The sequence below is a fragment of the Notolabrus celidotus genome, chromosome 24, assembly GCF_009762535.1.
Source record: "Notolabrus celidotus isolate fNotCel1 chromosome 24, fNotCel1.pri, whole genome shotgun sequence".
NCBI lineage: Eukaryota > Metazoa > Chordata > Actinopteri > Labriformes > Labridae > Notolabrus > Notolabrus celidotus.
In genome coordinates this window covers 6,851,955-6,866,929 of record NC_048295.1, presented here as the reverse complement: position 1 = coordinate 6,866,929, position 14,975 = coordinate 6,851,955, and the positions used below count along the sequence as shown (strand labels likewise).

Here is a 14,975-nt window from a genome sequence, read left to right as displayed (position 1 = left end):
ACAGCCTATTTAGCTAGCTCCTTATCCGGCAAATTCCGCAAGCTAACGACTTGTTTCAAGTGAAATGTTCTACAACATAAATTGGCTTCATATTAAGGCTAATGCTAATCATATGTTAATGAGTTTGCTCTTGCTCAAGGCTAATACAGCCGTTCCTCTCTTGAAATGTACCATAAAAAAGGGAGATTTTGTGATAATGTGTGGTTTAATTCCATGACCTGCTTAAGGCACACACACAGTCCATCTCCAATCAATACGTTCCTCTCACACAGTAAGTCAAGGCATGCTGGGTGCCGTGAAATGTGGTGCCTGTGGCAAGTCGATGCTGTCAGCTACCTGATTACCTGGTGGCGAAGGAGAAATTAAGGGGTGCAAACGTTTCAAGCCACACGTCACCCACACACACATTGATTATAATCAGAGCAGTGAAGAGAGGTTGGTTGCTGAGAGATGAGAAGAACAAAGCCTGGGACTGCATGTGGAAACAAAGCTGCATGAGTGGAGTGGCTCTTGTGAATCACAGCCTGGCTGCTGTTGAAAATGAAGGTTCGGTGCTTCATGTGTGTGTGAGGTCAAATATGAGTGTGTAAACGTTTACTTATACTCTTAACCCCCCCTCTCTGCAAGCGTGACATCCATTCAAGATGACTCCTGGTGGGAAGTCGCCCATTAATCTTAGAATCATTTGAATAACCTTTTATTTTTACTACAAATTAGTCATCGGGCACTTTGGCCTCAAGGCAGAGAGAGAAAATTGGTCCTTTACTACTACTACGACGAAAAAAGTACACTCTTTGTGGAGTTGTCAGATGGCTCATTGTTTCCTTTTTATACCAGAATCCCCATAAGGATATTTGGAAGGGACTGTTCCAAGATTTGAGGACATATTTTTACATACTTTATGCCAAGAAGAGCAGTTTATGGAGCTAATTGTTCATTTGTGTGTCTTAAACCACAGGGATGATAATGCCCTTCCACATGCCTACATGGAAGGGCAGGGAGCTCCCAGAGAGCAGCAGCAAAGACCCCCCAGGGTACAAAACAAAGACGGCATCAGTGACAAAACTACCATACATTGAATTTGCATGCAATAAGTTATATTTGGCAGTATGGCTCTGTTCTGTGAGCTCCCTGCCCTTCCATGTGCCTACATGGAAGGGCACAACATAATGGAATGAATGGAACATCTATTGTGAACAAATGATGGCACTTAAAAGTCTAGATATGAGACGATCCCACTTGACAGCAACTTTAACGCTCCTTCCAAAAAGATAAGACCCGGAAGACTTTGAAACTTGACTTTTAGAGGAGGATACCGCTCAAGGTAAAGCCAGCCTGTGATGATGGGTCCTTCTGTGCCTCTGTAGAAAGTTCAAGAGAATTTCAAGTGGCCAAGCGGCTCTCTGGGGTCCAAAAGCTCTTCCTTGGAGGATGATCTTTTCACAGTCTGGTTGGTTTTGAGCACTCTTCGACTGAGAACACAGCTTAAGAGGGTGAGAGAACGGCGGGTAACTGAGGGTGGAGAGCCCTGTTTGGTATTCTGTCACACGCTACACATGCTAAACCTCAGCTAAGTGATCAGTGGGAAGATATTGGCAGAAGAGCTGTGTCATCGAAAGTCAGATTCCCTCCAGAGAAGCTCTAAGAAATAAACACAGCTACATTAAATCATCCCTCACTGGGACTTGATGCGTTTGAGTCCTCCCTATGAAAAACTGCATGCTAATCCTTGGTGTATTGCCACTTTTGTTATGCTCAGAATGATGTGCCGTGAAAGCAGCAGCTTGTAAAGAAGTCATCTCCCAGGGTGTATAAAGTGTTACTAGTCTTGTCAGACGGTGAATTCGGTCTTAAAACAACTACATCCCATGTTTCTCTAAGTAGAAGATGAATAATGTAAACAGGTGAACAAACTTGATAGAGTTGTGAGGCTTACAGCCCGCTGAACTGAATGCATTTTCTCTCAGACAAGAATAATTCATTCAGGCTCAACTCCCAGACCCAGAATATTTCACGGTGAGGTGGAGAAACTCATTTCCATAAACAGGCTATTCTTTAGAGCTACACAGAGTGAATACATTCCAGAAAAGACACTTCTTTCTCGAGTGATTGAACTTCCTTTGTGTGACAGTCGCCAAATGATAACGTCCTTAAAACCATGATGAACGCCGAAGTAAACTCACATCAACAACATGCCTAAAAATAAGCAGTCATTACAGGGGTCAAAGCCGATAAGGTGAGGGATCTGACAGCTAGAGCAACAGCTTGGAAAAGTTCTGCATCTGAAGGATGAGCTCTTTCACTAATAGCGTTGAAATTGCAGGTGAAATGGTGCCTGACCTGGCGGCTATTACCATGATGGTAATGCTGTTTTGAGAGAATTGCCATTATGATAAAAAAAAGATTAAAGGTGTCAGAGTTTGAGGAGTAAGCGTTGAAATAACTGGCATCTTTTAGTCCCTTTCCTGTTTGTGCGTCTTTGCTCATGATATGTCACTATATGATACAATAATATAATGAAGTGCAAAAGGATCATTTAAGTAGCTAACTACGTTCACTTAATACACTTTGCTTTCTTAGCTTCATAATTTCTGAATTAACTTGAATATTGCATACATATAGTTCAACACATCACAATACATATAATGACCACCACTTCAGTGTAAAAAAAGAAAAGGCAGCTAGAATCCACCCACATACACTCACACATTCCCTGCACACACATGAGGCACAACCTAAGGGCAGAACTAAAATATCTGAATAGATTGAAAACATATGACAATACACATTAAACATATGGGACAGCTACAAATAAGGCAATAATGCGGGTCGCCAGAGCCACATGAGGAACAGATGGCAGGAGCATTTAGTGCGATTAAATCTGACATCTTTGTATGTCTTTGTCATAAAAAATAGCCTGTTTGCCGCCAGATGGTTGGAACAAGTGAGCGGAAGGTGTTAGAACTGTATGCAGTAAAAATAAAAAGCAAGTTCTCCTTTGGAACATACAGATTTACAAGCTTTGTGATGATTGAGTGAACTTGATACTGCTGAATATAAAATGACCACCACTTCAGGTGAGGTGTTCTTTGGAAATCACTTTTTCAGTGCACAAAAGAAGCTTGGACCAGCTTTGGGAAAGATCCCCTTCTCAATCTTGAAATACTTCATGTTGATGCAGCCTGTCTATCAGTCACATTCTCCCTCTCTTCTCTCAGACTCTTTGAAGAGTCTGGATGGATTTTTCTCGGGCTGGTAACTCTCTTTTTTCAGACTCTCTTTTCGGAGCTACTCACATTGCTGAATGGGGCGAGGCTGCAGGAGAATATAACAGGTTGGTGCAAAGTTTTATTCTAACCCTTTCAAAGTTTTTAAAGCTATTTCTAACGGTCACATTGAATGAGTTCTATAAAGATTGACCACATGACAACCCCACAAAAACACCCCTCCCACTGATTGGCTGCAATTGAGGCTTACTCCATATTAACAGATGGGACATTGGTCACATTTTAAAATGAGAATTCTCATCAAAGAAAGTATTTTCAAGCTCGTGTTATGTCTTAGTTGCTTCGTATCATGCTGAAATATGTCGTCAGAAGTTTATCGGGTTTAATGTGACACCTGTGGCTAACGTACGAGTCATTGAAGTTTCCTTAACCTCAAGATATCGGGATGTCACTACCCCTGCTTTTCTATCTGATTCCTGTTGCACACACCCTGCCTACGAATAAAGTCACTAGAGCAGGACCTAAGCGCCTGTCTTGGGGTATTTTGGCTTCACTTTTTTTACAGCTAGAGGAATTGGCGATGTGTCATGCATCTTTATACATCCAACCTTTTTTTTTTTTAATTCTTCAATTTGTCTGGATCAGTATTTGATTAGGATATTTATTCAGATATGGCTCATAATGTAAGTGTTTTTTTTCTTCTGATGAAATATGTTAGAGCCAGAATCAGCAGGCTACATCTTGCTCAAAGTGCCCTCCACTGCTTTATATTCATGCTGGTACCATTTCTGCCTGAAGTCTTCTAAGTGAAATGCTGCAACATAAGTCACCTCTCTGCGTTCGCTCCTGAGAGGAAGGAAAAAGAATGAAAAAAAAAAAAAAGATATTAAGTCCAAAGCTCAATAATTGATAGTTGTAACTACAGTGGGGACTTGGGGGGAGAGCGTGACTTCACTTGGTGATCATCTGACACAAAAATCTGACTTCTCACTCGATCCTTACTTGCTTCATTTTCACCTGCTGAGTGATTAGTATGCAGAAACACAAAGAATATGCCAAGCTGACAATGAAGGAAAGAGGGGTAGAATTACGTATAGGAGCTTTAATTCATCTTCTAATGCAAGAGTCCTTATACAGCTTGTTTATCGGCCCATCTTTACTTTTCCGAGGAGACTGTGTAAACATTTCAAGCAGAGCCATTATCTTTTTCTTTGAAATGTCAGAAAATTATCATATTTCTTTGAACTTCAAAAAGGGAATGAGTCATTTTACCGCATTTTACCTCTGTGGCGGTGAAAAATGGAGTTTCTGGTCTGAGGCTTGGTTACATACAAAGTAGTCCCTGTACATATGGCGCGTCCATCTGGAGGTTTGATCTTGTGAACAGCTCTGCACCGACAGTATGCAAATGTGGACATGATGTACATGACCACATGTAAGATGGAGCAACCATACATAGCCTACAGGCGCCTTTCTTATGCATGTTACAGCATTCACACTGCATTAACCCATGTTGCAACTTTAACTCTCCCTATTTTGTCTCTCCTTCATCATTTTCCGTTTTTCTTTGCTGTATTCTCTCACTGAAAGCCCAATTTCCCCGCAGGAAACACTCAGCCTCATACATGATTCATGCAGATCTGAATCTAAAAGCAACACCACGTAACCATTTTACCCTAAAATTACACTCTGACAGTACACCGTACACTTGTAATCAGGAGAATGGAGCCACCTTCTGTTTCAATCCTCAACCCACCTCTTCTGTTATGTCTAACTTTGGTTGATAGGGTGCAATCTCCTGAGAGAAATATGGCACAGGTTCCTCAAAAGGCTGAAATTGTACTTTAAGTGTTGGTAAGATGATGGAAGAAGAAAGACGTGAGAAGAAATGGAAAGTGGTAAAGGTGTAATTTCCCTCCAGACCTGTTGGTGCGCCAATGAAAGGAAGCGGTTTTAAAATGTGAAACTGTAAATACAAAGATGAAAAGCTAGTCCCTCTGTGAAAATACTTAAGAAAGCATCTCAAAGCTAGCAACAAAACAACACAAGACTAATGTGTTGATGGCTTGCAGCTAGCCAGCAGTGTCACTCGCCAAAACTACTCCCCCAACAAATGTGATTACTTTACACCTTAATATAACTTAAATAGGCAGTTTCATTAAAGTCCACCATGTGCAGCTGTGATGAATAAAAACATGAGGCTGTCGTATCGGACATTTCAAAGCGATCTAATAAGAACACGCTCACTTTTGAAGCCAGTCCCTAGTGGCCACTCGAGGAATTGCAATTTTTGGTACTTCAGCCTCAGAGGCTCCCACTCAACACCGGTCCCCGCTATCCTTTGACTTGCTTCTGGGACCTTCCTGCTAAAGATTGGTGATAAGTCTGACAGGGCATCCAAAGAACTAAATCACACCTCCTCAGCGGAGGAGCTCCCTGTTGGTACACTGAAAGGCTGGAGTCCTGTTGTTGCATGAGCTGTCAAATGTCAGTGGCTTGTTGGTTTGTGGTTTGGCGCTTAAACCTGCTGCTGTCTGGTTGAGCCGACGAATAAAACTGTGAATAACATCCATGCATGTGGCTTATCGAGCCTCTTTTTAACATAACGTTCTACATGGAAACAGATGAGTTCTTCTAAAATATTCTGACCCTTCTTTTACGCTTTGCTGTTGCCCAATTGAGCCCAAAGGCAGAATCTGTGAAGCCATCTGAACATAATTTATCTAAAAAGCCAATTATGAAGCCTGGGCTTATTCTGACTGTGACCTTAACTGCACTGGAGACCTTTTGGCGTAACCCAAAATGTTGGAAAGAAATTAGCCTAACTTCAATTTTGTTCATCAAAGACTGAGGCGTGCTGCGAGTTGAAACGAGGCAGAAGTTAAGGTCAGTTTTTGCATTAAGTAGCTTTATTGAATGGATAAGATATAAAAGTAAGCTGTTAATCATCACACGCAGAGATGAGTCAAGTATAGACTGCATATGTTTGGACTGACGGGGAAACAGAGACACGGTAACCTGCCGTGCTTGTTTAAGGAAAAAAAACAAGTCATCACGGAGGCGAACGGCACGACAAAAGACACCCTGTGAAGCAAATCCCTTAAATAAACCCGGCTTATTGATTCAACGCATGTACATACGGTGTGACATGTTAAATAATCAAGCAAGTCAAATGTTTGTGTGTTCACACTTCAACCTGTTGCATGATGTCCTTGATGAGGCACGAAAATATTTGCACAGCGCTAAAAGGGTCTGGCATGTGACGCGTCAGGTGTCAATAATGTATCAGACAACACTGTAACTTTGTATACTGACAGAAAGGAAAGGCTTATTACTTTAAAGGATATGATTGGATGAAATTAGGCTAAAGAAACGCCTGAACTCAGAACTTTGACATTTGATTTGGGCCCCCAAAAAATGTGAACAATAGCCTGATAAATTTTAATCTTTGGTAGGACACAGTGACATCCTGGAACGCCACCAAGAGGTTGCAAGACAGCTAGCTTAAATTCAAAAGGCTACAACTGCTAAAAGAATGTTTGCTAGTTGAGCCATTTCCCTTCATTAGCTTTAATTAGCCTTACAAGTCCAGGCTAGCTGTTTCCCCAATTCCTGGTCTTAATGCTAAGCTAAGCTATGCTAGGCAGGTTGAAGCCTTCCGAATTAACCCTTTCATGTCTTCTGAAACGACTTCCTTTTCATGACTTTCAACGCCTTTTCTTTTTGAAGACTTAAATATAGTCCGTAGTGAGAAACGATATGTTGGAGCAGAATAATAAGAAAGCATTTTGAAGCAGAAGGCTTTCTGTGACTCTAAATGTATTTCATCTTATGAAAGCATCATCCTGCTTTATAAAAAATCCCTCTCTGTGAATGTTTTTTTGCTGACAAATATAATCACAAGCCTTTCCTGCATTGGCTGTAAATTGCTTCTTCTGACACCAGCCCTGTGGCGGCAGGAACAAGCATTAAAGATAAGTATATAGAAACAATCAATAATGCTGCTGATGGCTTTGTTTGCTTTAGAGGCATCAATAATAATCATATTATGTTTTATAACTAGCGAAAAACTCCCTGCAGTGGCAAACACATGCAGCATTTTTGCTTTCCTACAGATGGTTAAACAGAGCAGAGCTCCTATTTCTGTAACACTCCATCGTGTTCTCAGGACCGTCGAAATCCCTGCCCTCTGTTTGATGACGGGGTCCCTGCCTCTAGCTGCGGCTTTGTCGAATCTCAGAGGATGTCTTTCAGGCGGTTGCCAAAAAACCGAGTTTTCGCTGACCTGTGCTGATTGACTCCCACCTACGGAAAATAAACTCCTGTGTCATTCCCCACCTACTCTCTCAGCGAGTGTAGGCGCTGACTGATTATTCTGCTGGAAAGTAGAAAAAAAAGGCACCGGAGGAATGCATGTATTATTATCATATTTTGATTATTCAACTGATTGAAATGTGCTGTAAATAAGAGGTGGATAAACAGCTGACTCTGTTCATTATACGGATGATTCAGGTGCCACGAACCCACCAAACATTCTCCTTTTTTTCCCGTGTGACTCCTCCTACCTCAGTCCCCTGTGGCCAAGTGTCTGTCAGGATGATTGACAGCATCCCGCAAGGCAACTCAAGTCAAAATCTCTCCACTGGTTAAGTCACAGTATTATGTTTCTCCTCGGTGGATTAAATTACGTCTCATATATCAAAGTGAGAAATTCTCTTTCTTAGGGAGTCAAACTGTCATTGTTGTGACACTGGAATTAAAGAAGTGGGCAAAGAGGGAAGGTTTTGAGTTACTTCAAGAGGCTTTTCTCATCTTTCCCATGCAAAATAAACAAAAGAGCATGGGAAAAATACGCAGCTTTGAAAGCCTAGAATCACATATATAACTATAATTTGTTGGCTGAATATTTGGCACAAAATTCGGACTATAACCGCCAAAAATAGAAGGGCCAAGAAACACTGTACAAACACAACAAGTGAATTATTCTCCATCCTCAAAAAGCTACACCTCTCAAAAACCAGACAAGATCTTAGCCCTTTGGAATCTGTCCTGATACATTCATAAACAAACACAAGCTTGAGTCTTCATTTAGACCGTCAAGAAACCAATTGTTTACTTCACGATGGCTACATCCATTATTTGTGCAGTCTATGGTACAATATTGGAAGAAATACAAAGTTATGGTGGCTTAGACCCCATCCACAACCGTGTGGAAATTTAGGTATCAGGTGCCCCAAATCGCCTCAATGGTGGAGATTTGGCCTTAAACCCAACATGCTACATCTCCATTCGTCATGTCACAGTGTACCTGGCCAAGACACCAAACCCCTAAACTCCTCCCAGAGGCCCCTAACTATTGGTGTATGACTGTTTGTGTGGTGATGTTGGCCTGTAAACGAGACACCTGTTACACCAGCTGGTACCCTCGACAGCTAAGTGCTAAAGGCAATAAATGACATTAGACGTACTGCCTCTAATAGCTGACTGCCTGCCAGAGAAACTCAAGTCCATTTCATAAATCCCCGCCTCACAGGAATATATGGTTTCAATTACCTCCTTCAATGGTGTCTTGAGGGATTCCTTGGAAATTAATGTATTTCAAGGGTGATTTGAGATTGAAATGTGGCTTAGCCTTTTGCAGTCAGTCCCAGTGAATGTCATAAAGACATAGAGAAGAGGAAAGAATGAACAGTAAATAACTATCATTCTTAACCTTAAGCCAATAGCATGGAAACTACATTACATCTACAGATTGAATTGATAGCAAAGATTTAGATATGGCTTCTACATTCTGACTCAGATGAATGAAACAAAGAGCTGAACTACACTCTGTCACATTGTCACAACTAAGTGTGTACTCAGACTGTTGTCAATCAAAGCGGCCTACACAGTGTTGAGAAATGGCAACAAGCTTAACTCAGAGAAGTCTGATACACTTAGAGTGAGGCCTCTTCCTCTGCTGATGTCGCCTTTCATCAACACCTACTCCAGTCTTTCAGATATCACACTAAAGGGCATCTTCATTTCCGGGAAAGACTATGTGTACCCGGGGGGCTCCAATACTCTAGATCTGAGAAATCCTTTGAAAGCTGAGAGGCATGTGTGATATCCCCTCCCTTTATGCTGTCTAATGTTTGTAAGCAACAACAAAAAAACATCATTTCAGCCAGATATTCCTCTCTGTGCTCTCTCTGTCGTCACACACACATTCCCACATGTCACTGAGGCAGCATCCTCTGACCGCCCCTGCTGGCAAACGCACCCCGTCAGGAGCCAGCAGCAGGCGGCCCCGTGCCACCACGCCATGTGGTGCAGATTTGGAGATCACCGTTTTCATAATGAAGTGTCAACTAGGATGACGGATGATGTGCCTCCTCCTCGCTTCCTCAGTTTTTCGGACTCTGAGGTGCAGAGACTTTGGAGGCCAGAAGGAGGTCAGGGAGCGGAGGAAAAGTGTGGGGAGATGTGGGCGGGGTGACTGTGTCGCACGTTTTTTCGGATGTGACGCAAGTGCCGGGAAGTGCTGCAGTCCAAGATAACACAGGCATGATCAGTCTGATGTGCTGGTTTCATGCTGTTGATGATGTGATTCCCCCCGAGTCAATGGAGTTAATTGATTTCTTCATGCTGTGGGCCAGTAAATTACATTTAATGCCACTTTACTTGTTATCTGGGGCTGTGTTGTGTCACCACTGGCCCTTTTTTGCTGCTGCTTTGCATATGCTGAGCTACAGGGCACAGGGGGATCCAGGTTCAGTTTTACAGGGGCGCTGGCCCCTGTTGGCCCCTCCCCAGAACCGCCACTGGACCAGACGTACTTGTTTATCTTCCCTGGTGGAATGATGTGTGCTCCAGTGTCCCAATTAATGTTCGCGTATTGTCAATATGCACACGGTTTACACTTGATGAGCTGTGGTCTAATTTCCTGTACATGTATGTAAAGATGTTTCTAATCACTTTAAGATATGAAGTGTCAGCCTGTGAAAAATGAGCTCTGCCATCAGCACGACTACATGTCAACACACGTCATCATTAAATAAAGATTATTCAAAAAGCTGTCTTAGCATCACCAAATAAATTGCAGATTTAAATCCAGCTCTGCTCCAAGTACACATTTTGACCTTACGTCTTTTGGAAATTCAAATTGAGAGATGACTTAATCAAATTAGCAACCAATTATCAGCGTGCTTGTAAACTGGAGGTGCTCATAGTGTGAACTGTGCCTGAATGGTGTCGGATGTGTTCTCAGCTTCTCTGGCAGGCTTGTAATAGAGTTGGGTGTGCAGCTGTGCTCAGTAATTATTTTATCCAGTGGGGTATTCCTAATTAGAAAATCATCCTGATGTCAGGATGGGGATGAAATTAAATTTAGTTTTAGTAATAACACTAAAAAAAGCTTCATTTCCTGCTCATGAGCCGTGTTCGTGTCACGTCCGTACCGTACGCACGGATTATTCGTACGAACAATTTAGAGAAAGGATCATTTCAAACATGACGCCCCAGAGTGCTCCCTGTTGTCGCTGGAAAGATTACCGGAGCTCTAATGATCATGTAAATGAAGGCCCTGAAGAAGGATGTCATTACTGGAGCAGTTATTGGGAAAATAATCCAGTAATGTGGTGAAGTTTCTTTGACATACCGCAAGTTTATGGCTCATCACAGAGACTGATTTATCTACCAGCGCCTGAGAATTTCTCCTTCAGGGCTGACCATATTTAAGAGAGGGGTTTCTTTTCCTCCTGCTTCATATGTTCTCATTTATTTCACTCTGTCCCCGGTGACTGTGGTTCACAGCATGCACACATTTCTCATGACCTGTATTGGCAGAGATGGAGACACAGTAGCCTACATACAAATCACCAGACCTTTTTAAGTTAGCTTTTAATTTATGATTGAACTGTTGTTTTGTTTGATCCGTGTTATTTGTTTTTTGCTTGTATTGATTTTAACAGCTGTAGTGTCTTTGAGTTTTTGAAAAGCGCTACATAAAATAAATGTATTATTATTAAAAACATCCTGTGAGCTAGTGTTGTTTATGTGTCGAGAGGATTGTTTTGCCTCCAGCTACGACCCGTCCACCAAAACATCCCACTGTTTATCAACACTAAAAGGGTCTATAGCTGCCATGGTGTACTTGTAAACTGCTCACAGACTATAATCATGCTAAAACAGACTTTCAGCAGGGGTAAAAAAGAGCAGCTTTAATCACACAGAATGATATTTGTGATGGCAAAGTCATACTGAAAGCGGGAGGGATATTAGACCCCCTAAGAGCGCCTCACATTTAATCTTTATTTTGATCTTTTTTTTTTCTTCTGTCGCCCCTCAGTGCTGCTTCTGAATCCATTTCTCTTCCGAGTACAACTTCAAAGTCCCCCAGAGGCTGCATATGCTAAATGTGTGAGTGTCTTACATGAGAGAAACACAACTAAATATTCAAGTGAGAAAATCCTGGTGCTTTGAAAAATATATGAGTTAAGACAGTTATTTTCACTTGATTTAAGATCTTATTGGTTCTCATGCCTGTAACCGGAGCTTGAAGCATCAATCTCAGGGATAGATTTTTCTCAGGAGGACTTTCCTCCGTCTGTTCGGCTCAGATTGATTGTGGCGAAAGTGAGATTCTCTGAGAAACAGAGAAAGGTTGAGGTGTCTTTTTGATGGCCGGCTTGAACAAACAACAGCTTGAGCCAACACAGACAACAGAAATGTCCCAAAGATTGGAAACTTCACACCTCTTCACTCTGATGAGGGGAATTAAAGCGCAACACTTGCCAAGCAGACTGAGCTAATAGTCCCAAATTGAGGATTGCCAGGACAAACGACACGAATGCCAAATGATGTCAGGAAAGTCCAAACCCATTGCTGTTTGCTCCCTGAGCAGAGGCTGCATTCAAATCAAAGTCCATGCCGGTCCTATCAGCAAGTGGAAAATTGTGAGGAGAGAGCATTCCCACAAGTTGTCACATTCGGAGTTTGTGTATTGTCCGGAGGCGGTGGCACAGGAAAATTAAAGCTTGTGCTTTCCCCACACTCCCAATGTGGCGTCTCATTCCCATGCATTACAAACCATATTCTACGAATGTCTGGGTTCTCAAACCAGCCCATGTTTACCTCAAAGATATGTCATGCCAAGCTTGTGGCAACTAAAAAAAAACCTCACGTCCTTAACGGGGACATCATTTATAAAACAGAAGGACATTGTGATGGTTGCGGTAAATCTGCTCCCTTCCTATTGCACTTAAAGTTCCTCTCTCACAATGGCCCATTAGAGCTGTAAGAAAATCCTAATCTGCTAATGGGAATCATTACAGGCTCTGAATTGCAGGACAAGAAGGACAACGAGGTTGTAATGGCGACAATCTAATTCCGAATGCTGTTCGTTATTTGCATGCTTCATGTCAACAAAAGCTTGACTCACTAAAGGTCAATTCAGTCAAGTTGAGTGAAGGGACGGTTGTTTTTCCTGTAACTAACCTGAGGGCGATGTTACAGATCTGTAACGAGGGTTAGAGATATAAGAGATACAAGGATAAGAAAAAGTCTCACGTGTTGAACAGCAAAGGAATGCTTTTGAACACAAAACTCAGGGTTCAACCCTCCACAGATACACAACAGGAACTCTATGCCTGACACAACAACATTAATAAAACACATAATGTCACAACATCCCAAGTCCCAGGGATTTACTTTTAACTTAAGACAGTCACACAGGTGTCACCTCTGACTGTTTACAGAACGGACAACAAAGACAAAAGACCGCCTCTTTGGACGCAGACTTATAACGCGCTGGTACAATGAAGGCATTCACAGACAGGTATAGTAGAAGGACTGATGGCACAGCCTAAAAACAAACATTGACCTTACCTGGAAGACATTGTAGATCCCTCGGGTTGGTACGGTCCACAGCAGAATGGAAGAGTCTTGTGGTGGTTGAAGCAGACACTCATGGCTATGGAGAGTTCAATGAGTGTGATGTTAGTGGATATAACTCATCATGATAAGAACTAACTATAATGTCTAAAAAAAAGTTTGAAAAATGTATTTGACGTGTATTTTTAATTGTATAGTTTGACAGGTTCCATCTGTTTGAATGAAGGAGGCGGGGTTTATGAGTTGCAATGTGTAAGAGGTTCCCTCTTCTATGCTCTACTACAGTGTCAAGGCTTAACAAATGGACTAATGAGCATACAACTGTGTGCTGGTAGGGCTCATGGGAGTTGTAGTTCTGTAGTGTTAAGCTTACAATTCATATTAATTCAAATCTATAAAGCTGCACTACAGTGAGATCACATACCTTTAAGTGCAGGGTCAGGGAGCTGTCAATCAAATGTGACCTGTCACATTCAAACAGTCTGAAAAACAAAATGAGCCTTTTTAAAAAAACTACATTACCCAGCAGCTCTGAGTCCTGGGTTGTTTACACTACCCAAACTCTCTTCTTTGCATTTTAACTTTTTAAACCCAAATTTCCAGAGGCTTTGAGGATTAATATCCTCCCCCTGTTTGCTGTGATAGAGGTCAGAATACATTAGCAGAAATGGGACAAACAGCACTAATTCTATTATCTGCTGTGCACAGTGGAGCAGCTGCAGAGGGGCAAACAGCACCTTCATCAACACTCAGCCCTACTTTATCTGAAACGCCTGTGCAGTTTGATTAGCAGTCAGCCACACATTGACAACTTACACTCTTTGTTTCTGGTGCAGCATGAGTACACTTTTGCATTTAGTCACACATTGTTAAAACTTAGTGCATTTTACACTTGAATATCTCAGCTCTACTTTTTTAAGTTACCTTGCTGTTGAAGGATGGCACTTCCTGGTTGTGGCAAAAGGCGGGGCCTAGGGTTGAGGGCAACTGATGCTGGAGCACACTCATCAGGTGATACCAAGTGTCTGAAGCCATGGGGGGGGGGGGGGGGGGGGAATTTGGGTTTAATTACACTTAATGTCCTTTTTTTATATCCCTTTATATGTTCACTTTCTCACTGTTGGTGCAGAAAGAGATTTTAAGCCTTATAGGTCCAAATTAGCTTTTAAAACTTAATTAAGCTCTAATATCTAAAACACTTTTGGACAAATATTTATGATTCATTTTGATGTAGTTGTTTGAGTGCCATTTGAGGTAGAAATCTTTTAATTCCAGAAGTCAAACATCAAATTGCACTCCTTTATTCAAAATAAAGAGCTTTAAAAAGCTCTAATAAAAAGGGGAAAGTATTTTGAGGGAGACAAATCCTCAAAAACATCCCCTCTTTCTTTCCCTGCCTCCAAGAGCTGACCTTTCCGAAAGCCCCCTTCACCCATTGGATCCATAAAACTCTAAAGGTACATTGAAAAGCTCTTATTCAATCTGAATGAGCCTCCCATGACACAGTGAGCTCGATATCACCATTCATTCATGCACGTGGTTTGGGCTCACACTGGGAAGTCACAGAAGGGGGAAAAAAGGAGAATAATTAATGTTCTAGAGGCTTTGTGGCTCACACTGGCTTCCTTTAGAAGAGCACTGTATGCGTTGGGTGACAACCACCTACTGTATACACGACCCAGTCCTAGGAAGTGGACGCTACTTATGTACGCATTGATTTAGCTACACAGGAATGTACCTTTCACACAAAAAAACCCCAGTCTACATAGATGGAGAAGTCGTGTTCCTTCTCCTCTGTTTGTGCAGGAAGTCCACGTGGAAAAAGAAGAAGGGATGTGCTGCATGGAAGAGAAAATGGCAGAGGGTCGCAAGGAA

General features: G+C 41.9%; 1 protein-coding gene across 1 annotated transcript in view; it reads right to left on the bottom strand.

Moving 5' to 3' along the window:
• The window catches only part of acp2 (acid phosphatase 2, lysosomal), a 100,172-nt gene extending 86,078 nt beyond the window's left edge, over window positions 1-14,094 (bottom strand). The window contains exons 1-3 of the mRNA XM_034677948.1: window positions 14,025-14,094; window positions 13,525-13,582; window positions 13,095-13,179 (exon numbers count right to left, since the gene is read on the bottom strand). The gene's annotated coding sequence lies outside the window, so the exon portion shown is untranslated. The remainder of the gene's footprint in view (window positions 1-13,094; window positions 13,180-13,524; window positions 13,583-14,024) is intronic.
• Window positions 14,095-14,975: the final 881 nt, after the last annotated feature.